Source organism: Gymnogyps californianus, chromosome 13 (assembly GCF_018139145.2).
Source record: "Gymnogyps californianus isolate 813 chromosome 13, ASM1813914v2, whole genome shotgun sequence".
Classification (NCBI taxonomy): domain Eukaryota; kingdom Metazoa; phylum Chordata; class Aves; order Accipitriformes; family Cathartidae; genus Gymnogyps; species Gymnogyps californianus.
In genome coordinates, this window is record NC_059483.1 from 12173458 (window position 1) to 12195412 (window position 21955).

A 21955-nucleotide genomic window follows, 5' to 3' on the forward strand; every position below is an offset into this window, starting at 1 on the left:
GCAGGATCATGTCACACATACCATATACCATTGCTATATGGACACTGTTCCTTAGTGGAATTATCATTTAACTGAATCGCAATATGTTGCAAGAGACAATCCTTGTTAATGACAGCTACAGCCAGGAGAAGCCTTGTGAATATTTTTACGAGGATCGCTATAACAACAATAGGAATATGCCACGCTACGATGATCATTAAATTTTACCCACTGTGGAATTGCCATTGTGGGTGACTTTTCTTTCAGCAAGGGCAAAATGTAGCACAGAACAGGCTCCTGATTCAGCTTACCCATACCTCAATGGGCCTGTCTTCAGTGGCCTTTCGCATGCATGCAAGGAGGAGCTAGGATCCCCCATCTGAATCTGAAAGAGCAAGTGTAAGAGTAGGCCAAAGCCCTTCATACCTTTTAATGCAGTACATAATGTTGCATATGCAGTGTAGCAACCACTGAGAGCAGTGCTTAACACCTCAGGTAGTTTTCCATTTTTCCTTGACTAGTATCTTGATCATCAGACTTCTGTATTTGTAACTGATGTTACATTGGACTCTGAATGTAAAGACTAATGACAAGAGAAAGTGGCACTAATTTCTGACTCAGCATTTTCATCAATAAAAAACAATTCTAAAATGACTGACACTGCATCGGCTAGGGCAAGAGTCTGATCCCTTTGTACTTAAGATACTGCTTTGAGCCATAAAATCAAATGAGGTCACGTATATAGCAAGGTGCATGATTAAAGGCATCACAATCTGACACGTGTCTTTGGTGAAATGCATTGAAGTCCTCCAAAGGGAGGTGCAACAGAAGGGTGAAGTGTTAATAGTTCCTTTGACTTTTTATGACTCCTGTTTTGCAGAGTGGTCATGTGCTGTTGTTTTGAACTTCACTCATGTTTGTTCTGTTTCCTAGATCTGCCTTTGTGATGGCCACTCCCAGAGTAATCAACCCTGAAGAAATTCATGTCTGGACTGATGAAGCTCAGTTTTATTCTCAGCTCCTCACTGAGAATATGGAAGTTTTTCTTCTACTTGCATTTTTTTCCAAAGCCTTCCTAATGTAAAGATCAGTGAATTAGTTCTGGCTGCTTTGGTGTCAGCTCTTCCATGTCATCTGCACTTATTCTATTACTTCTAGGATCCCAAAACCACATGTGAAATGTGCCAGGTAGACTTTCTGTTGTCTGGCATTTTGTGTACAGCGTACACAGGGTCTGTGTTTAAATTCTGAGCCGGGTGTACTAAGCCTGGATTTCAGTGAACCAAGAAGTTGTGATGACACCATAGATATGGACTATAGCAAAAAAATATTTAAGCCAACAAGAGCTGAATCTGCAGCACCTGGTGGTGTTGAGACCAAGGCACTAATCCCTGATACCGGGTTTGCTTTTTTAAGTGGGTACAATACCAGGTCAGTGTTAGGCTACTGCAGATAGCTTGTGTCCACACAGTGTGAGTACCTCTGTATTATACCTCCCCACATTTTCCACATTGTGTGCAAAAATGTCATGGGACGCTCTTCTGCTTGTTGAGGGGTACCCAAGGGATTCTGCTGAGTTCAGCCCGGTTTCTCCTCTCTCTTCCTTAATGAATGGTCACAGAACGATATTTTAGTTCCAGAAAGAGAATCCTTTAAACTCCACATGTCAACTGTAGACTGTGCCCTGCACAGAGCAAACAGTGTCAGGCAGACAGGAGGAGGTCTAGGGTTATGAAAATGGCCACTCAACACGATGGACCTCAAGAAAGCTCTGTGTTCCTACAGAGACAGTGCTAGCCTGCCTCCACACCAAAACACTGAAGGCTGGCAGGGGCAGGAGCAGCCCGTGTTTGGATGCATGAAGACTCCACATTATGAAAACCTCCCAAAAATAATACAGAGGGAAAAATAAAGTGTTTCAAAATTTGAGCCCAAAGGAAAAGCAAATTGACGTCTAACAAAAGACTGATTTTCTTCTCCCGTAGAGAGGTGTCTGCCACTTACTCGAGCTGGCAAGGCAGTGTCTCAAAGGGCAATTTAACCAAGTTGCATAAGGCCTTGGCTGGGTGGCTGTAGAAATATAGGGCCTCTTATCTGAATGCTGGCCACAGCTGTTAGAGATCTTGAAGGAATTATCTCTGTGCTTGTCAAACATCTGCTTTGTAAGCAGACAAAGAGTCTGAAACACTAGCGGTGCACATGACATACTGCAGCTCATGGGGCAGAGCCAGGAGGCAGCAAATGGGAGCTTTTTTTCCCTGGCATCAGAAACCTGATGTCCCATGAGTGACTCTGACGGATGGATAGGCCCTAATCCCTCTGCGTTATATAGACCTGTGTCTTGTCATAGAAAAATAACCAACGTGGTCCAAGCACTGATCTCGGTGTCTTTGGTAAGCTATAAATCATCTACTGCTCTCATGAATATTCTGGCATATAGCCTACAGAACTACATTTATTTTCTCTCTCACCACCCAGGAATTGTTCCATATAAATGTGGGTAGACCCAAAAGAGCTGATGCTAAAAATCAGGATGTGCATTGGAGCCCTTTGACATTAAATAGCTTCTTCCTTTTCTGTCTTCCCTCCCTTAGTCATCACTTTATTTTTCCTCTACAATACAGTCACAGTGCTTCCTCTGTGAACCAAGCTAGCTGCCTGTCCATATTGCTGGTAGTCTCTCCATTACCAACACCCCCCCAACACATAATAAATACCCTTTGAGAGCCTGGCCACAGGGAATGTGGGATGCCTGTATATTGGGTAACCAGAATACTTTGTGTTCTCTTGTGTGTGTTTTTATGCTACCACCAGTCCCATAAAACCCCTCGATGTGATGCCCATTGCTGTGACTCTTTGCACGTATGCATGTGGGTCCAGATCTGGTCCACGTGCAACATGAACCTTCACTCTCCCAAAATGTAGATGCTGTGGGAGAATCTAGTCCAAATATGAGGACTGGCCACCGTACGAGGATACTGATTCTGTGTTTTGTCCATTCAAGACTTTCCTTCTTTGTGCTCTGTCGAAAACCACTGGCATTAAAGAGGAGGATGGTGACAGTATGAATGGATGAACAACCAGATGAATGAATGTAAAGGGTTGTCCTGAGGTCTCTCTCATCTGTTTTTCCCCGGTAGAGACCTCTAGGTGTTCCTGAGCTGTTTATCCATGTCTTTTTGGAAATATCTTAGTTCAAAGTGACACAGCTTCACATTTTCTTTATATGTATAATCAAATGCAAACAATTAAGATTGCCTAACTGAACTCTGTGCCAACAGGTAACTACAGTTCAAAGGACCTTTTACTCAGTTAACAGGTTGGACAGCATTTCCTCCACACCCTTCAAACAAAGTCATGGTGTAACATCTAACAGAACTTCCCTGTCAAAATCTCCAGTTCTGGAGTGAGCTCTCAGGCCAGCTGCCTGAGGCCCCAGGTTGTGAAGGACACCTCTGGGCTGAGTAGAAAATCAATGCATGACATTCGATGTTCAACTGAAAAAGTGGGAATTCATCCATTTCAGGCTCCATGCAAGACCACAAGGCTATTGCCAGTTCTGTGTGTGTCAGCTGGAAACTAACAAAGCAGTATCACCTTGCAATGAAGACAATCTTATCAAGGACTACCAACTAATTTCCATTCCAGTTATGTTGCTGCAATTTTTATCTCATTATTCTCAATGACACTGGGCAGAGGAGGTGTTAATATAAAGGAAGACTGTTTCTAGTTACAGCTTAACACTCTAAAGCAGAGGGAATGGGTTTTGTTTCAAGCTTTGCCATAGATCTGGGTTGCTTAACATACCTTTGCCTCAGGGCTTTTAATCTGCAAAGTGGTGTGAGCAGTTACACTTAGCTGTGTATCTAAAATCATTACTATATTTAAAGTGCTTTTTCTGGAAGATAGCGCTGGTACATAAATATCATTGCAGTGCAGGTGGCTTGGCTATACTTGTCATAGCAGAGATCACCTCCAAGTGTCTGCTCAGATGCTGTATTTCGGAGATTCACATCGTTAAGTTTGTGATCGTCATTCATGTGGATAGCTGGATTTAGTTTAGTTAGGGCTGGAGGTGGTATTTGGCTAGACAGGTGTCTCATTGTCTGAATGAAATCTGAATCTTCAAAGAAAGGAGAGCAGCAGGGAATGAACTCAGCCAAGGACTGGCTGTGAGATGTGGGGCTCTTCAACTCTCCGGTTCAAATCCAATAAAGTTAACTGAAATCACATGGCTTTCTTGCCATCTGGCAGCCAGTTGCGAGCTTGTGTGCATTGTATTGGTGATCTTCACTACCAAGTTACAGGACAAGTGACTTCATCAGCTCTAAGGACAAGCTGGGAACAGGGAAGAAAACTGAATAAACTGTAGCAACCTAGGGCAGTGGTTTGACACTTTAAAGGAGTGATGTGTGAGAGGAATGAATTAAGTCTTAGTCTTATAGCTCCCTTTTTTGACAGAGGAGGATAGACTTTACAGCAGATGAACACCAAGGCTTCTTCCTGGGAAATCAAGTAGATCAAAATCTTCTATCATCAGCTCTGTGGTCCTTTCCATGAGACTGGATGACAGTTCTGATGCATCAGGAAAACTCACAGTTCTAACTACACATTTTCTTTGGTTTGTTTGAGAAGACAGGTTAACCTCCCTTTTTGAAAAAGGTTTCTTTTGTCTTCATACTTACAGAAAAGATGGATGTGAATACAAAGGAGAGGTAAAGGGATGGTTTGCCAGCATGGCCAGGACACCTGCAAGATGTAAAAATGTCCAGTGACTCATGGATGCGCAGTGATATTATAAAACCTGTACTAACTGTGTGCAGGCTTCAGAAGGGTTTTTACCGCTGAAGAACCTGAACTGGAGTCCTGACACCGTTCAGCTCCAGCTTCGTATCACCTCATGGTTTTCAAACTGATGTTATGCCTCAGCTGATGGCCATTTTACAGTAGCCCGTGGCTTCTTGTGTACTGCAACAGTACAAGCCCTGTGATTTCTGAAATACCCTGCTAATTTGAAAACAGATCCCAAGGCACATTGCAGTCTACCAGGAGGAGAAAGGGGTTTCTGAATTTCTGCCCACCCCAGTCTCATCCCTGGGGAGAGCTCTCATGTCTCCACAGGCTCCAGAGCCTGCTTGTAAAAAGTGACAAGGGACCAGTGTGCTTCTCTCAGTGGGGAGTTAATTAACAGCCCTGGGTGAAACACTGGGAGGAAGGTGGCTATTTTCTAGCAATTTCTCATTTTTCCTCTTCCCTCAGCACAGCTGAGGACTGCCCGCAGGATGCCACCAGGCAAGGAGGCTGCAGTAGTCAGGGACTGTGATTGGCTGAAAGTGCCCCATGTGACCAGGGAAGCCATTTTAGCTGATAGGGCTTGAGGTTAGCTGGAGGTTGGAATGTCCTCTGGTCAGTAGTGGTGTGTGGGCTCACTTTGCAGGTGTGTTAAATTGTATTTACTGTAGGAACAAGCAGTCTGGTTGCTTTGGAGGTGGGAGAAGTGAAGTATTGGCCTTGTCCCAAAAGGCACCAGAGGAGAGCCCTGTCCAGGTGGAGCCTGCAGGGCCTGGTGGGGATGCACCCAGGGCAGTAGGTAAGGCTCTGCATGCCTTTTGGGTTTATTTATTTGCATAATGTTGGTGTGCTGGTGCAAAACCTGGTCACAGCACGTGTGTGGGAGCATACACTTGCTTCATCCTCTAGGTGTATTTGGAGAACTGGTTTGGGCCATCTGTATTTGGAGCTCCTGGCATGTATTTCTGTGATGTTTGGTTGCTTTCTTTTCACTACACTTGTTTTATCTATCTTAGTTTCCTGTTTGTCTCTGCTTACCTGGAAACTTGTAGTGCCTCTTCTTGTTGTTGCAACAGCCCATTTTAGGTAGGGGTGTGCGTTTGTGGTGTTGGCTGGCTGGAACTGAAGTATCGACAGGTTGGCTAATAGAGCTGATGTCAAGAGAAAGGCCTAGCTACAATGTGCATGTGTTTCCGAATGCCTAGGCACAGTCCTGGAGCTGCTTTTATACCTCCACATTGGATTTATGCATCTCTACATTTCACTTTGAGTTTGTGGCCATAGAAGGAGGACTTGGCAGATGCAGCTGGCGTGGTTCTTCCAGGTGAAATTTCAGGGTGAGGAGAGAATTTCTGGGCGTTTTCAGGTGGAACTGGATGTCCCAAGCCAAGGTTGGAGCTCCTGGAGTTGTTAAAAAAAAAAAAAAAAAAAAAAAAAAAAACAGAGCTTTTGCATGAAACCAAGTAGTAAATAATGGGCAGTGTGTCAGATTAAAACAAGAAAACAGGCCCTCAAAACCACAGTTATCCACATTCTGTCAGTGTTAGCAAATAAGAATTAAAGTCGTGATTGTGTAACTGGGGTAACTGAGGCAGGGAGTGACCAAGACCACACATGAAATCATTGAAAGAGCTTGGAGTGTCATCTAAGGATTCTGGGTGTGACTTCTGGTTAGAACTGATGATTTTGGGTGTCTCAGCCTGAGAGCTTTAATAGAGCCTGGTGTGTGTGGGGGTTTTTTTTGGTTCTGTTTTTGTGGGTGGTTTTTTTTTTTTGTGTCATCCTTGTCTGTGTCCCCCCGTTCTGCTCCCTCTCCCCACCCTAGATGTTCACTCCTATCTATAAGATATAAGGTACCTTTCCAGTGTACAATTTTGGGTCCTGTAGAAGTGAATTGTCTGAAATAATACGTGGTTTTGAAAAATCCTTACTTTGCATCCACCTTCTTCCTTGAGTAAGAAAGATTATCTATGGGAAATAGTTCCACCTACACGTACCCCAAAGCTAGAGCCTGATGCAGAGAAACCTACTTAACTTTTGTCTGCTGTAGTGCACAGGTGAGAATGGTCTTCCAAGTACATGGCTTACCATTTGTAAAATATGAAAAGCTTATGCAAGGAACCGCAGAGGTAGCTACAAACCTGCCAGAATGTATCTTTCTCTGTGTGACGGGTGCATGTTGTTGAAACTGGGGTCTCGCTTTAAGGAAGTAGCAGATGGGACTGTGAGAGGGACAGAGAAGTTAAACCTTAGTGTGTTTGGCATGTTAATGTGGGCTCTGAGAGCTCTAAAGGGACTATCCCAGAGGCGTGTGTTGGTTAGCACTTTTGGCTTACCACAGGTAATAGGAGGCTTCATGAAGAACTGAATGTACAAGTTTATTAAACACCAGTAGCCTGTTGTCTTTCTCCAGGATAAATTTCTTGTCGTCTTTCATCACACTTTATAGAGCATGTTGAGACACAATTGAGAACATTCTGCTGTTCTTGTTCAGAAGCAGGGAGTGTTCCTGTGAATGGGAGAGCTCCATTTGGATTAATCATGGGTGATTAGGCATCTAATGGCCTCTGCAGCTCTTTAGATCTGAGGTCCACAGCAACAGCTGATGCAAAAATAGTGTGTGTGTGACAGTGAGTAAGAACTAGCATGCAAGGGCATGTGTACAGCCCTGTCTGTAGGCATGTACATGAGTTCTGTTTTCCCAGCCTTGCAATTTCATACTTTGACCAGGTTATATCTTGCTGCTGTCTGCATGATCACTTATTCTTGTCCTCAAAAACAGGGTTAGTCAGCATTTCCTGAGTTTTTTGGGGAATTGTGGGGAACTACAGAGTTGTCAGGAGTGTGTGTGTGCAGAAATAGTGCCAGTAAAATCATCACCCAAAAGGGAAGATTGAAACTCACAGATTTTTTTTTTTGTGCTTGGTTTTGAGCAAAAACTGGATGCATTAAAAAAATTACCAGACAGTGGTGGGAATATGATAAGTGAAATCTGTTTGCTCTGTGTGTATATGTATTTGTGTGGTGATTTTAAGTGATGGGAGGAGGAAACACACTGAACCATCCCTTTTTAGAAGTGTCCCAATGTCTGTTTCAGATCTAGGCCTGCTTACTGATCTATTCAGTCCTTCCTCTGGGGAGTTTCATGGAAGGTCTTAATTTCTGCAGGCCATCTCTCTTTCTGCTGCTCCATGTGCTTGTTGTGAGGGAGAAAGATCTTGTTGTCAGATGTCTAAAAATCTATTTCAAAGTGGAGCAAAAATCATGAGATGTCTTTTCGTTCTGCATTTGTACAGCTCCTGCTCAGCAGGACTGCTCATGACTGAGATCCTTGATCTCTATATCAATGCGGAAAACTAGTAAAATAAGCTGCTACATGGGGCAGGCCAAATTCCTAAATCTGACCAATGCGAAAAAGCAAGGCTCTTTAAATGCCAAATAGACCATATGTCAACATGTTATGCCAGGTTTCTGGAAGACCAGCAATACCACTCAAATTGTGAAACTGTCTAAAATGTTGCATAGATAATAGTTTGTGATATGAAACTTTTAAGTTGTGATGAAGCAGCAAAAAATCCTGCTGTGTAAGTCATGCTGTCTGGGAAGGGAGCAATCAGACAATTAGCAGTTCAACTGACTCCCCAAACCAGCCTACTAATGATGCTTGACATATCGCAGGGTCAGGCACTTGAGGTGAGACTGATGCGTTTCAGAAGCTTATGTAGGCTAGTACGTTGCAGTCAACTGTTTTATTCATGTTCTTGGAAGGTACCTCCCATGAAAGTATCTTTACTGAGACTCACTTTAACATGGTGAGTCCCTGTTGTAATGATTCATATGAAGGAAGGTGTAGATCCTTGATCCTCTCTGAATACTTATTTGCATTCTGGTGACTTTTAAGAATGAATAGACTATGGGGTGATCAAAGCTTAGCCCAGGCTGAGTCGGTGGAGGAAGGAGATATTGCTAAATGAATGCTGTGCTATTAATTGCTGAGCAGATGCCTCCTAGATTGTAAAAACAGTCTTTTTGCAAGGCTGCTTCTGGGAGGCAAGGTGCAGCTGAATAGATTCCAGCTGGACAACAGTGAGAAGGCGGCCACAGCGCTTACTTAAAGTTGCTACTCCAATACCTGAGCTGAGATTAGGAATGCTCTAGGCTTGTGTTCTCAATCTGAATGCTTGTCCTTCCTTAGTTCCCATTTGTGTGATTAGGGGCTTAACACTTTGGCTTTCTTGCTGTAATATGTCCTGTTTTATACCAACACTTGTTTAAGTGCCCCGGGTGGATGCAAGTAGAAATGGAAAGCTCTTCAGACTGCAGTTTTTTCCCTGAAGTAGAGAACCAAATTAAACTGGTCTTGCAGATCCATCCACTGTGGCACTGCCCTTTACTAACAGGGTTTTTTTTTCTTGCAGTTTCTGCTCCAATTGTGTGACCTTATTCTGCTGACTTCCATCTTGTGGAGGGAGATACTTCCCAGCCTACACTCCAGTGAGAGACCGTGGCCTTGGGCCCTGGTTCTGCAGATGGGAGTGTCCTTACCCTAGTTTCCATGAATGTGCTACAGAAACCTGCTGGTTTCTGTACTAAAATTAAGTACAGGCGTGTGTGTTTGTGGAATTGGAGCCTGAGAGAACAGAAGCAGAATGTCCCAGAGAGTGTGTGCTTTTCACGTTTAACCCTCTGATGTGTATGTGCTTTGAATTTGTTCTTGAAATGCATTCACTTTGCTGTATCTGCTTGGCAGTCCTTTTGCAAGGAAGAAAAGGAAGGAGAACAGAAATGTTTTAGGTTGTGATAGTTGCTTTTGTCAGAGGATGGGATCAGTTTCTAATTTGGCAGGTAATCTTCTCTGTCTTACAGGGTCTTGTCCAGGCATCTCTTGGTGTGTAGGGGATTTATGGGCACAGATCTTCATTGTCAGCAAAATAGTGGGTCTCTTGGGGACACCTTGGATGGCTAATGAAAGGGCCTCCCAAGTCCTGTCTGAAGGAAATTTGTGAAGGCATGGAGCCAGTGTCATTCTGCAGTGTGAGAGGTTTTGAAAAATACGTATGTGGCTGTCTTGCGTAGGTGACAAATGGATTTCATGGGTGTAGAGAGACTGTGTGCTTAGGGTCTACATCTCAAAATGTTTCTGGAGCTGCAAAAATGACTGAAGGAAAGCTTAGGGATCTGGGATGAAGCTCTGAAATGGAAGACTGGCTTTCAGTACAGTTTTGTAGACTGGGAAGTGTATAGAGTTGTGCTGATAGTGCCCTGGTTTTTTTAGTGCCCTTTGTGTTTTTTTTTTTTTAAGCTATTGCGTATGGAGTCGTAAATCACAGTGAGAGTCATACCTCAAAAAAGCCAGAAAATTAAAAAATGAATGTTTTCCTTTATTTTTGTGCAATCTCATTCTTTCCTTTGATTTCATGATTTCCAAGTGACTGAAGTCTGCGTTACTACTGTTGCAAGGATGACAGTCGTCACCGCTAGCTACAGGAATCAGGTATCTGTTACTCATCAGGTCTTCCTTGACTCGTTGGTGAGGGCTGTGTACCTGCAGGGTGATTCAGCCTGTACTAAGACCTTTGGTGAAATAACATCTGGATGTGACTGGCTATCTCTGTAGGCAATCGGGAACAGCTATCACAGTTCCTGAATTAGGAGCATGTGGTAGAGATCAGACCATACTACACAAAGATCCATCTTCTTGTCAGTGCTTGTTGCCAGTGGGCACCTTTTCAGCAGGAGCATCCTGGTGTAGCGGTGTCCAAGCCTTTTTCAGAAATGTTGGTTTCCAGCAATTCGTGTTCCTGCTCTAATCTTTGACCTTGCCCTGTGTTGAGCAAGGTTTCTTGAGACTAACTGTACTCTGCGTTAACAGGTGGAGAGGTGATTATAGACTTAAACTGACAGTATCCTCAAGCTGCAGGAAATCGTCTTTAATGCAGTGGCATGCTGAAGTGTGACACTTGTTTGATAGAATATGAGAGAACTCTTTGGTGTCTGACTGGATTTGTTTGCTGCTTGCTTCCAGTAATACTGGACAAATTGTGTTGTCTTGGATTTTGGAGGAAGTACCTATGGAAGGCACTGATGCTGTGGAGGCTTGAAGACAGACTTGCATTGCAAAGGTCAGCCATCTCTGGCAGTCAAAAAGGTGACAAAGCTAGCCCAGACCACTCTGGGAAAGGGGAGTGACTGTGATGCTTAGATCTACTTGTAAATATTTCTTTCCCCAAATTTGGGGATTTAGATCCAGTTGAGATTGAGCTATAGCAACTCACAGAAGAGAGTGAGTATGGTTCCCTGCACCAGGAGCATCCATTGCGCCTCTTTGGAGCCTGGCAGAAAGCGTCATTATGCTGTGGCAGCCCAGGCATTAGCACTGAGGACAAGGAGACAAACACCAAGAAGGGAGGGAGCTTTTGGTTACTCTTATGTTAAATTGTTTCCTATGGGGTTTTTAACATATGGTGTTTATGGCAGAAACCTGTGACTTAGAGACACCTAATTCAGACCCACATTGTGTCACTGCTGTTCAGGATGCAGCAGGGTCACCTGGCTGGGCAAGAACATGTGCTGAGCTCTTCTCCCCATCTCCTGCAGTTACGTGCATGTGTGCCTGTGTGCACTCGTGCTGCAGAAGCAGCCAGAGGCCCTTCCCACTGCAGAGCATCTGTCATCATGTGTTTAAAATAATCTGAAGCTAAAATGGGAGCATTCACTTTCCCTTCCTCTCCAGCCAGAGCCCAGAACAGGCAGCAGAGTCTGCTTTAAAGACTTGCAAGTAAATTGTGCAAGATCGTGGCAATGAAAGCATGTGGCACGTGTCTCCACAGCTGGGGAGCTGTTGCGGGAAAGGGTTGGGGGACCCTATGCAGGACTGTGAAAAATGCCAACATAAAGGCCCAGCCTGCACTGCCAAATTACAACTTCTAGGGTGATGGAAGGGGTATTTGTAGGAGCACTGACCTTTGAATCTGCTTTCCTTATAATGTGTTATGTCCAACCACAAGTCTTCAGATTATGTAGAGGAGTAATTTTTTTAAACAGTACACTTCTGTTTCCAGTAACACATAAAGGCGAGGTAAATGGTAAGAAATAAAACATGCTTAATTTAATGGGGACAACAGCAAGACAGATGGTTGGTGGTGGATCGCTTACTGCAGGCCTGAGAATGCCAGCTTCTGGGTGGAGATGAGCACTGAGAAAGTGCTCAATTAATCTCGCTGGAGGCCAGCGAGCTGCTTGTGCTCATGCTCACTCAGGAGCTGCTGTGGGAACTCAACTGTGTTTGTGAATGTGTATTGTCTCTGAGGATGCTTTTACAGGAGTGATTGTTCTTCATATAAACACCTTCCCTCTCAGGCAAACAAAGCAATTTGCGCTCAGACAAGTATTTGCAATTCTCCCATTTTGTAATTCATTTTTCAAAAAACCATTGTCATTCAGCTGTGGAGAAGAAATAATGCCATCCACCCACAAGTAAAGGGCAGCAAACAGTCCATTATCTCTTCAGGCTAAAAACTGTTTGTTCAAAAGGTTTGGCAGCTACTTTCAAATAAGATCTTCACAAAAGCATGGACTGGGGGATGATTGGTGTGGGGTGTTTGGGGTTTTTTTTTTTCAGCCTGCTTTCCTTGTACCCATTAACCTGCATGCATGCTGTACCCTGCCCTTTATGCGCGTGTCTCTAAAGCATAGGGCTATTGCACATAAATGGCATGTGCTTAAGTGGCTGGGACAAGTAAGGGTAATGATTTCTTTTAAGGCAAGGAGAGAGCTGGTAGGAGTTGCCCTTGATCTGTCCCCCTTGTACCACTGGAGATGAAACTTTCTGATTCCTCCTGGATATGGCACTGGGAGAAGGACTTATCAGATACCTGTATTAATTTAATTGGGCTATGTATAGTGCAAGACAGCAACACCAGCATGACAAGATAGTCCAAGAAAGCTGATCATAGATCAATGAGGGGATAGCACAGACTGTCATCTATGTGCTGCAGCACCGTTGCAGCTAGTGCATGTCTTGTCTGAATTCCTGTGTACGGATCTGCAGGTGAAGTACCTCCCAGCATGGTCTGCCTTCCAGTGCACCCATTCTTTCCAGTCACCTTATGCGTATCATCAAATAGGCTGTCTCTTGCTGCTTTTTTCCCTAAATAAAATGAGGAAATTTCCTGTTAATCATAGCAAAGTCCAGCAAGACCTTCTCAAAACTGTCTCTCTCCTTGGCTTTTATCTATGGTATTTCTAGTGTGTCTACAGAGAATTGTTAACTGAGTTGGATCCTAATTCATTAGGTGCAACCCTTTGTATTGCTGCTTGCTACTGAAGTCTGCACTACTTGGAAGTTCAGGCCTGTTTTGAATGATGGAATATTTTGAGCTGGGTTTAGTATAGGAGCAAATATCACATGGAGATGGGAGGGGAATATATTGTATGATTTTTTGTACTTCAGAAACAAAATGACCACATACAACTTGAAGGTAATTTAACCTGGGTTTGCAAGAACTGTATTGTCTTGGGTGGGAGCCAGGATTTCTGCAAGGAGCTCAATAGACTACAGCTGTTCAGTTCACCTGAGAGGTGTTGTAGGAATGTGGTTTTGGTTGGCAAAGCTAGTCCAAGTAACACCTGCTCCTCTCCCATAGCTTTCTCTTGCTGGGTTGTGCCAGTGTGATAGTTTATAGGACCTCAGTGTAAATCTGATTATTGAAATGAACCAGGCTAAGAAAGCCCATCTGGGGGGGAAAAAAGGCATCAAGCATGAAGGGCAAGACTGTCCTCAGCAGCAAAGGCAGTTTATGAAAGTGTTTGCAGAACTTAGTGGTACCTGGAGTGGTGGTATTTCACCGCGTTCTGAAAACTTAGGGTGTTTTATTCCATACAAAGAGATAATAAAGCAAATTCTTGTAGTAGAGTCTAGGAAATTGATAAAAGCGCCTCAAGGTTTGGCAGCACCAATGACACCAGCCTTCTGTTTGAAGACCCTGCATTTATTTTTTTAGTAGCAGTTTATTCTGTATTGTAGCCTGCTGCAAGGGACAGATTGTTAGCCAGAAAGTTATGAGACTTGAATCCGGAGTGGATTCAACCCAGACTGGTCCCTTCGTAAAGGTGACAAACACCAACTGATACATAAAGTCTCTTCTGGATGGGCTTGTATCCTCACTGTCTCCCAAGGGAGATGTGCATATGCTACCTACTTCCTCCTTAGCACAACTGATGGGAGCTTACGCAGGGATTTCTGCTAATTTCACTTCGCTGAAGACCTTCCTGCTCTGCTACAAAGGAAGAGTAGATTGGTGGCAAGAGCAATGTATTCTATACTGCATAGGTCTCCTTGCTGAATCCGGGTCAGCTGAGGAATAACAGCTCCACAGCCAGATAAAGGGCGGGATTCTTAATGGTGCTGGCACTCTGCTCAGAGCAAAGGATTTCCCTTAGAGCTAGGGCAAGCAGGCAAGTTTATGCAGAACTTCAGCATGCATCAGAAGGTATAATTCTCTTTCAGGTGATCTGCTTTCATAGTGAATTCTTCTGGGCTCTTTCTTAAGCTGTTGCATTCACTGGCTTTGGGTAAAGGAAGATGTTTCAGACTCTAATAGCCACAACAGTAAAGCTTTGGTATGTCTGAAGCACAGGAATGCTGATTTATCTCCTCTACCTCAGCACAAGGAATCGGCCAAGGGGGAATGAGATATGAGACACTTTCAAAGACCAAAAAAAGGCAGCTGGAATAGGAAGAATTATGGCCTGTGCATCATTTCCCTGTCTCCCCCCCAACTTCTTGAGGTTGAAACCGTGACCTCCTTGAAGGCAAGAAGGCTGTAACACCAGAACTGAATTCTTAATCTGGGGAGAGTTATATTCTGAGTAATACTTTGTGTGCACAATTACAAGACCAGATCTTTGGTATAAATTAGCACAACTCCACTAACTAACTGTGACCCAGTTCAGACTTGCATGCATCTCCCCTTTCCTCCTCTTACACATCACTGTATGTCAGTTTTATCAGACCTGTCACTGCCCAGTGACAGAGAAAGAAGTCAAATGATAGTGGAATGGTTCTGTAGTGGCCATTTGAGTGCTGAATATCAGGAGCTTCTCTGACGATTTCAAAATCAAAGTAACTTACTTTGTAGCATCTGTCATTGACTATGCAATGCATTCTTCACAGCCCTTAATGTAAAGTGTACAGGACACAGTAATTTATTGCCTGTACCAGGAATTACATAGCAAACTGCTGCTGGAATTAGAGTGGAGTTCTATGTACTGTGGAGTACTGTGTACTATACAATAGATTACTTAACACTCCTGTTTAGCAATACCGATTGAGCAATAAGATGCAGAGCAGCACATGATGAGATCACTTCACATATGGTTTAAAAACCTCTAAAGCTATAAGTCAAAGTGGGTATCTTATATTTAGAGTGACCTGAGTCATCCTAAATAATGTTCAATACCCACATACCAGAACTTTAGTCATATTATAGAGGCTACTGAATCAGGACTTGCCTGTGGATACCCTTGTCTGTATGAGTAATTGCGCTGAAGTTAATAACACTTGTTAATAAAGTACAACTGCTGGGAATTGGGTCAGATCAGGCCTTGGTATCTTACTGTAGGATGTTTTGTACCATAACATATTGTTCCATTAAACATGGACTTGTATTGATAGCTTTCAGTGCTGTAATAGCTGTGATTAGCAGCAGCTCTTCTCCCATATAAACATCTGTCTTTCCCATGTAGATTTTCTGGATAGTTCTCCTGTTGGCTGTTCCCAGTGTGTCTCATGTGAGAGGTGTTCTGCCACTTCTGAGCCAGGCAAATGTGAGAAAACATGCTGAAAAAGCACCTTTATGTTAACACAGTAGAAAGTGTCTCTGTATATGATGCAAAGGTCAAAACTTTAAATCTTTAGACGTAATGAACTGAGATATTTGTAAGCAACCAAAAGCTGGTTAAGCTTGATAGGAGAAACTATAGTACAGATGGGGTTAGAAGCAATTAAAATGTTTGTTCATATGCATAAAGCTCTGCTATTAAGTTTTTAATGCTGCAATTGCCAGCAGCAGAATGAAGTTGCATAACTAGTCCTGTCCTGATCAGGTATGCAGGCCTTGGACAAGGTACCAACCACGCTGATGTCCCCCTGACTTCACAGTGTCCTGGCTCAGAACCCTCCATCCCTCATTCTGTTTGGTGAAGGCTCAGCCCTGCAGAAGCAGATGCCAAAGTGCCTCTTCAGTGCAGAGAGGTTTGGGGTCCTTCTCAAACTCTGAAGAAATGTTTGTGTTAGGGGGTGAAACAGGAAGGTTTTTGTCATGTTTTTTTGCCATGTGCTAGTTAACTTGTGACAACAGTTACACAATTGTAACCCTGCTGGATTTCTGCTGAAATGTGTGGTTGGATCTCAGTTTGCCTCATGTGTCTCTGCATGTTCCGGCTTCCCTCGATGAAAGTAGGCTCCAACAGCACTCGTTGCCCGAGTCTTGCATTCAGTCAGCTGGAGGTGTATTTTAAAAGCCTGAGGCCAGATTCTGCTTCCACGTGAAGCTCTGTAGCTCAGATAGCTCAAAGTGGCTGAGACCAAAGCTGTTGTGCATAGCGCAGTGAGAAAAGGGGTTAGAGGAGCAACCAGCTGCTCTGAGAGGGCCAGATGTCATTGTGACCTTGCTTGATCACTATTGTATATAAGTGGCTTTTGTAAGTAAATTAATTCAAACACTGACATACAACCAACAGCTGAAAAATCACACCCAGTGTTTGCTTAACCTGTTGCTTTGGGGGTCTGCCTCAAAGTTGTCTCACTCCTCTGAAATGAATACTGTTAAGGTCAAATTGTTCAGCTCCTGGTTCCTGCTCCATAATTTTGATCTGTTTGCAGTTGTCATGAGGCTTGCTTCAGTGTTCCTTTGAATTTCTTGATAACCAAAGTGAGATGTATGCATTGCAAACAGAAGAGGCAGGGGAAACTGTAAAGATTGTAGAAATTCATGTGAGAGCATATTAAGGGAGGAAGCAGATGATTTTCTGTTGCATATGCAACTTCCTGAGGTTACCCTGCCTAGCGCAGCACAAGGGAGGAGAAACAAGTGCTAAACTGGGTCATAAAGGCTGCTTCGTTTGTGAGCCTGCATTATGGCTGACTGACATTCAGATTCTTGCAGTGTGCAGAGCCTTTGTAGCCACTGAGAAGTAGGGCTTGCCCTACTGAACTACTGTGTGCAAAGCACTTCAGAGACACAAAATTCTCTATAATTGTAGTAATAGCTTGTATACTGTGACATTTGTTTGCTGCTCCTCTTTCTGATCTTTGCTTTGATTCTTGGCCTGTAGTTTAATAAAGTCAACAAATTTACCTTCCTAGCTGCTTCTTCTTATTGAAATTGGTGAGGCAAAATTGCTCGCAGGAAGTAGTGCTGCCTTACACAAATCTGGTCTTCCTACTGTGTTCATTACTTTCTATTCCCATGTCTGGACCTCTTCAACTAAACATGTTCCTCCGTTTCTCCGTAGATCCTTGATGCCTTCTACCCTGCTTTTCTCCTTAGCAGGTACTGAACAGATAAAGCTAGAATCTTGCCTTAGTCTGATCAGGGAGATTGTAAATGGCTATTAATACATTTCACCGACTCTCTGAAAGGCATTAGCGTCCAGACAGAGGAAAAGGATTGCTCAAGGAGCAGCCAAGATCAAGGCTATAACTTGGAGGAGTTGATTAAAAATAAATTGAGCAATGGAAAATGAAGGATGTATATCTAGAAAAAAGTTTCCTGGCAGTTACCTCCTTGAGGTTGTTAGCATTTCCCAAGGGGTAAGATGGACTTGGTTAAACTAGATGTGTACCTAGGACCAGGCTGTAAAGCTAGGATCCAAGAATGAAGTTTTCCAGAGTCTAAGCGCTTGAGTCTAGGAGATTGGCTTAGATCTTTCTCTTTAAGACTGGACATGATTTTTTTTTTTTTTCCCAAGCAGCACCTTTCCAGTGCTGTGTTACTGCTACAGTAGGCTGAATGACAGAAGGACGAGGCTGTCCTGTTGAATTTCTACCTTCTCTTTCATTTCCCAGATGTGATGCAACCCTAAAATGAGAGATCTCAAAGGGACAGGATGGTAACAAGTGCTTAAACAGCTTCTCCATAGACTTGAGACTATTGTTGATATGCCTCCTTTCTTGAGTAACAAGGGCACATCAGCTTTTCCGAGAAGAAAATATGATGTAAGCTTTCCAGCCAAACTAACTCAATGATAAACCAGTACCTGGTCCTTGCTGTATTTTTATATTTGCAATTGCTAACATAACAGCATAGCAGTTACCCAAAAGTTTAAAAAACTGCAGCCTTTTCTGTAGCAAAGACAGGAATCCATAGGCAGAAATAGCTTGATTTCTCTGGGATGCTGCTGCATTAGGTTGTATTTTGTGGTGTCTTGGAGAAATAGTGGGATGGGAGGGAATTTGAGCCCAAGACAAGACTGCGGTCTCCTTCAAATGGTCATGTACAGCATAACTGTCAGCAAAATCAGCTTGCTACTGAGAAGATGTATCAGTGTGCATTTCCCCTGTAGCCAGTGTTATCTCTGATGCCCAGCTCAGAGGCTCTATTTTTCTACGTGATATGATTTCAGTGGTCTTCCTTGGAATTGCAACCAGCCAAGAGGAAAACAAGACTCTGACCATCTTTTCTAGTGATGGGAGATTCTGATTATTCCCTCTAGGATGTGACCTTAGAAAGGGAGAGATTGAAGCCAGCTAAGAAAAGAACAAAGAATTTGATTCCTCAGTTTTCAAACCAAATTTGAAGCTGGCACTGTCTTCCCCAGTGTGTGACATTTGCAAGTGCATATTTTTGAGAACTGGCCTCAAGCTGTGTCTCTGGGCTGGTAGGGCCCACTGGAGGCTGCTGTGGCGCTGACTAGATGTCCCTCAGTCTCTAAACCCCTGCTCAGCTGCCACCAGTGACACCTCATCTGTGTGTGATGGCATGTCCTGATGGTTTTCAGCATTTGCTTGTAAACCAGCAGGCCCACCACTGTTTGTGGATGTCACTGTTTATTGCTGTTTTGCTTCTCCTGTGTCCCTCTAGGCCAGACCAGCCTGATTCTCAGTATTAGTGTGGGTTTGGGTGTGAGAACAGAGTGTAAAGGCAAAGGCTGAAGTCGGGGAGCAAGCCCAGAAACATGGGGTACCCAGTGACTAGCCAGGTGCTCCCAGCGGACCTAAGCGGTTGGCTTCTCTTCCTGCTCTGTCATTTGAGACTGGAGTCAGTGTGTGTTTCTGCAAACACATCAGTTATCACCTCCCAGGTTTCTTGATGAGGTGCTTATTCCAGGCATCACTGTCGTTTGAGGCAGCTAGTTGGTGGAGGCTAGCTAATGGAGCAGATACTCCACTGGAGGGTAAGGCTTCCTGTTGCCTGCCAGGGGAGTGAAAAAGCGGGAGGATTTACAGCAAATGCAGCCAGTTGAAGGAAAGGTGTTATGAGCTATCACAATTATGTGTTGTTCTTTAAACGTATTTTAGAGCATCTGCTCCTGTCATTCCCAAATCATGTGTCAGGCTTGGATGTGCCTTAAGGTGTGATAGTTTGAACATAATGAAGCTGGGCTTCCTTCTGTTTTCTCTTGATGCCCTCAGGCTGACAACTTTAAGAGATTGAGTGTAAGTGTGAACTGTGTGGCATCTCTGATGTGATATGGGGTACAAGCCAGCTGGGGTTAATAGGGTAAGCCCCCACCCTGAAATACCCACAAGCCCTGTCTTCTCACCTCCTGCTTCTACCCCAAGTAAACTGACCTCCTGGAAAGTGCACCAAGAGTGGGGGGTGAGGAAGAAATGAGGATATGAACCTCTTCTGCTAGACTTGGAAGTTGGATGTATGTGTAGGGCAGAAGATGTTATATACTAGGTTAAATTTTCTGTGGTGGCTTATTGCCCCTTAACATGAGGGTTGTAACCTTTCAAGATTATTACTGTTCAGGTGATGATAGCTGGTTGGATGCCTTATTGAGAGTGTGAAATGGAGTAATAATGATCAATAAGAGAAAAAAGTTGAAAGAGTTAAATAGTGAAGATCCACACTGGCCTTTAGTAGAAACTGCACACCACATTCAGCAGTTCTGATGATGTCCGGGGATAGATAGACATGATTGACCTCTTGTGCGTATTGCAGAGCTATTGTTTTGGTGGTAAAGATACTGTTTGAGGTGCTTTTTCTCCTCCCCTGTGTCCCCACCCTGTCAATGCTACAAAGATAGCTGTTGACCTAGAGCACCCCTTCTTTCTGTGTTCAGTTTTTATGCCATGGCAGATACTTATCTTTAGGCAGGAAGTGACGGGGTTAGTCCCTGCTGAGCTGTCAGATTAACAGAAGCTATTCAGGAGAAATCTGATTTATGCAGGAGTAGCTGTAAAAGGGAATGGGGGCAGAGAAAGGAAGGATGGTTCAGACCAGGACAAGATGCAGCTACAGGGCTAAACAAAGAAGGGCAAAAACAGGGGCAAGCATAGGGTGGTAAGAAATACTTCTTACCCCTTTAAACTTAAGAAGTTAAACTCTTTATTTCTGTCTTGGTCTGATAAAAGCTAGATCAAGAGGAAATTAATGCTAAGTAAGAGGTTTAGAAAGACAGACTTTGCTTGATTTAGTATTGACAGTCTAACTGTCTATAACTTTTGGAGCAGTAAAATTGCAGTCTGAGCAAGACTTTTTTCCTCCTCCCTCCTTTAAAAAAAAACAAACAAAAAAACCAACACAAAAACCCAACAAAACCACAAAAAACAAAAAAAAAAACCAAAACCCCCACCAAACCACAAACAAACAAAAAAAAACCCCCAAAACTGGGAAAGTCTTATGCAGTGCCCCAAGAGTGGGGAAACTCAGGAACCTGGAGAATGTGTTTTAAAGGGCAAAGTAGAGCAGCTGCAGCATTGTCTGCCACTGCTGTGTGCATGCTCGTGCTGGCAGATGGTACCTTTGGCTCTAGCTTGGAGGGAAGAGTTGGAATGATTTCTGGGCACAGAGTTTGGTGAAGGGGAATAAAAAAATATGGAAGCAGCAGAAACAAAGTGATGGCAGTAGTTTTCTGACAGGAGGTGTGCCTGATGATGCTATTTCAAACTCATCCTATCCACAAAAAAAGACTTGTGGAGAAAAGCAGAAAGAATATCCTGTGGATAGGGCTAGAACAGCCAGGGGCTTGATTTTCCTGCTCAGAACTCTTCTTCCAAGCAGCCAGAGCACTAGTGTGATCAGGCAGCCTTCCTGGCTACTGGTTAATTCCTGTGGTGTGCTGTACCTGGGGGCTTCAGGATGCAGGTCTTCCTTGTACCTGGCCTAAATAAACAAGAGGACCCACAATACCAGGGATAGGCGGAGCAGTTGTATTTAAAAAAAAAAAAAATGAAGTTAGGTGTGTAGTGCATATCCTCCCCAGCTGATAAATTTATGCCATCAAAATAATGCCTGATTTAGGGTGTGAGGTCCAACAAAGCTGTTATCTCCTGGATACGGATTGCCTGCTATGGCTGTCCTGTTTAGACTGGTTCACATTGCTCAGCAGCTTGGGAAGTGTGAGGAAGTCAGGTGATGCTGATGTGTCTAATGCGTGTGGATCCCCCTCACCTGATTCATCTTGATGGGCCACAGATATGGCAGCAGATCCTAGGGAAGCGGAGGGGACAACTGGTGGAGGGAAGGTATGGTGGAAGTGTCTGTGGAACCACAGCTTGAGTCTGACCTCTTGTTTTGAAGTTTCTGATAATATGAACCCAAAACTGAACTAAAACAAAACCCTGTTACATGCTTTGAGTAACAGTTTGACTAAAACCTGATGTTCTTTGGGAAGGACTGCTAGTTCCTGAGAGGGGGCCCATGTTCTATTTTCCAGTGAACTGGCTGGAAGTCACAGAACCCATAAGCAGATGCCTTTTTAACCTGCTTCTTACCCATAAAAGAATTGTTTTACCAGAACTAAACAGGATGGTTTTATCTGGAACTGAAGCTGAATCAGAACTATGCTGAAAGGGCAACCATTCAGCTTCTTGTTATGGATTTACTCTGTGACTAAATATTAAAGCACCCCCATAGGCCTTACGTTACAACCAGGGCTGATGCAAGGAGGTGTTGGGTCTTGCCATAGCTGCTAGATTCAACTGCTCAGGCTTTCAAGGTGGAAATTATTTGAC

The 21955-nt window shown here is 43.6% G+C and overlaps 1 protein-coding gene across 1 annotated transcript in view; it reads left to right on the top strand.

The window, feature by feature from the left end:
- The first annotated feature begins 5447 nt into the window (after nt 1-5447).
- The window catches only part of SLC41A3 (solute carrier family 41 member 3), a 130674-nt gene continuing 114166 nt past the window's right edge, over nt 5448-21955 (top strand). Inside the window, exon 1 of the mRNA XM_050904773.1 lies at nt 5448-5569. The gene's annotated coding sequence lies outside the window, so the exon portion shown is untranslated. The remainder of the gene's footprint in view (nt 5570-21955) is intronic.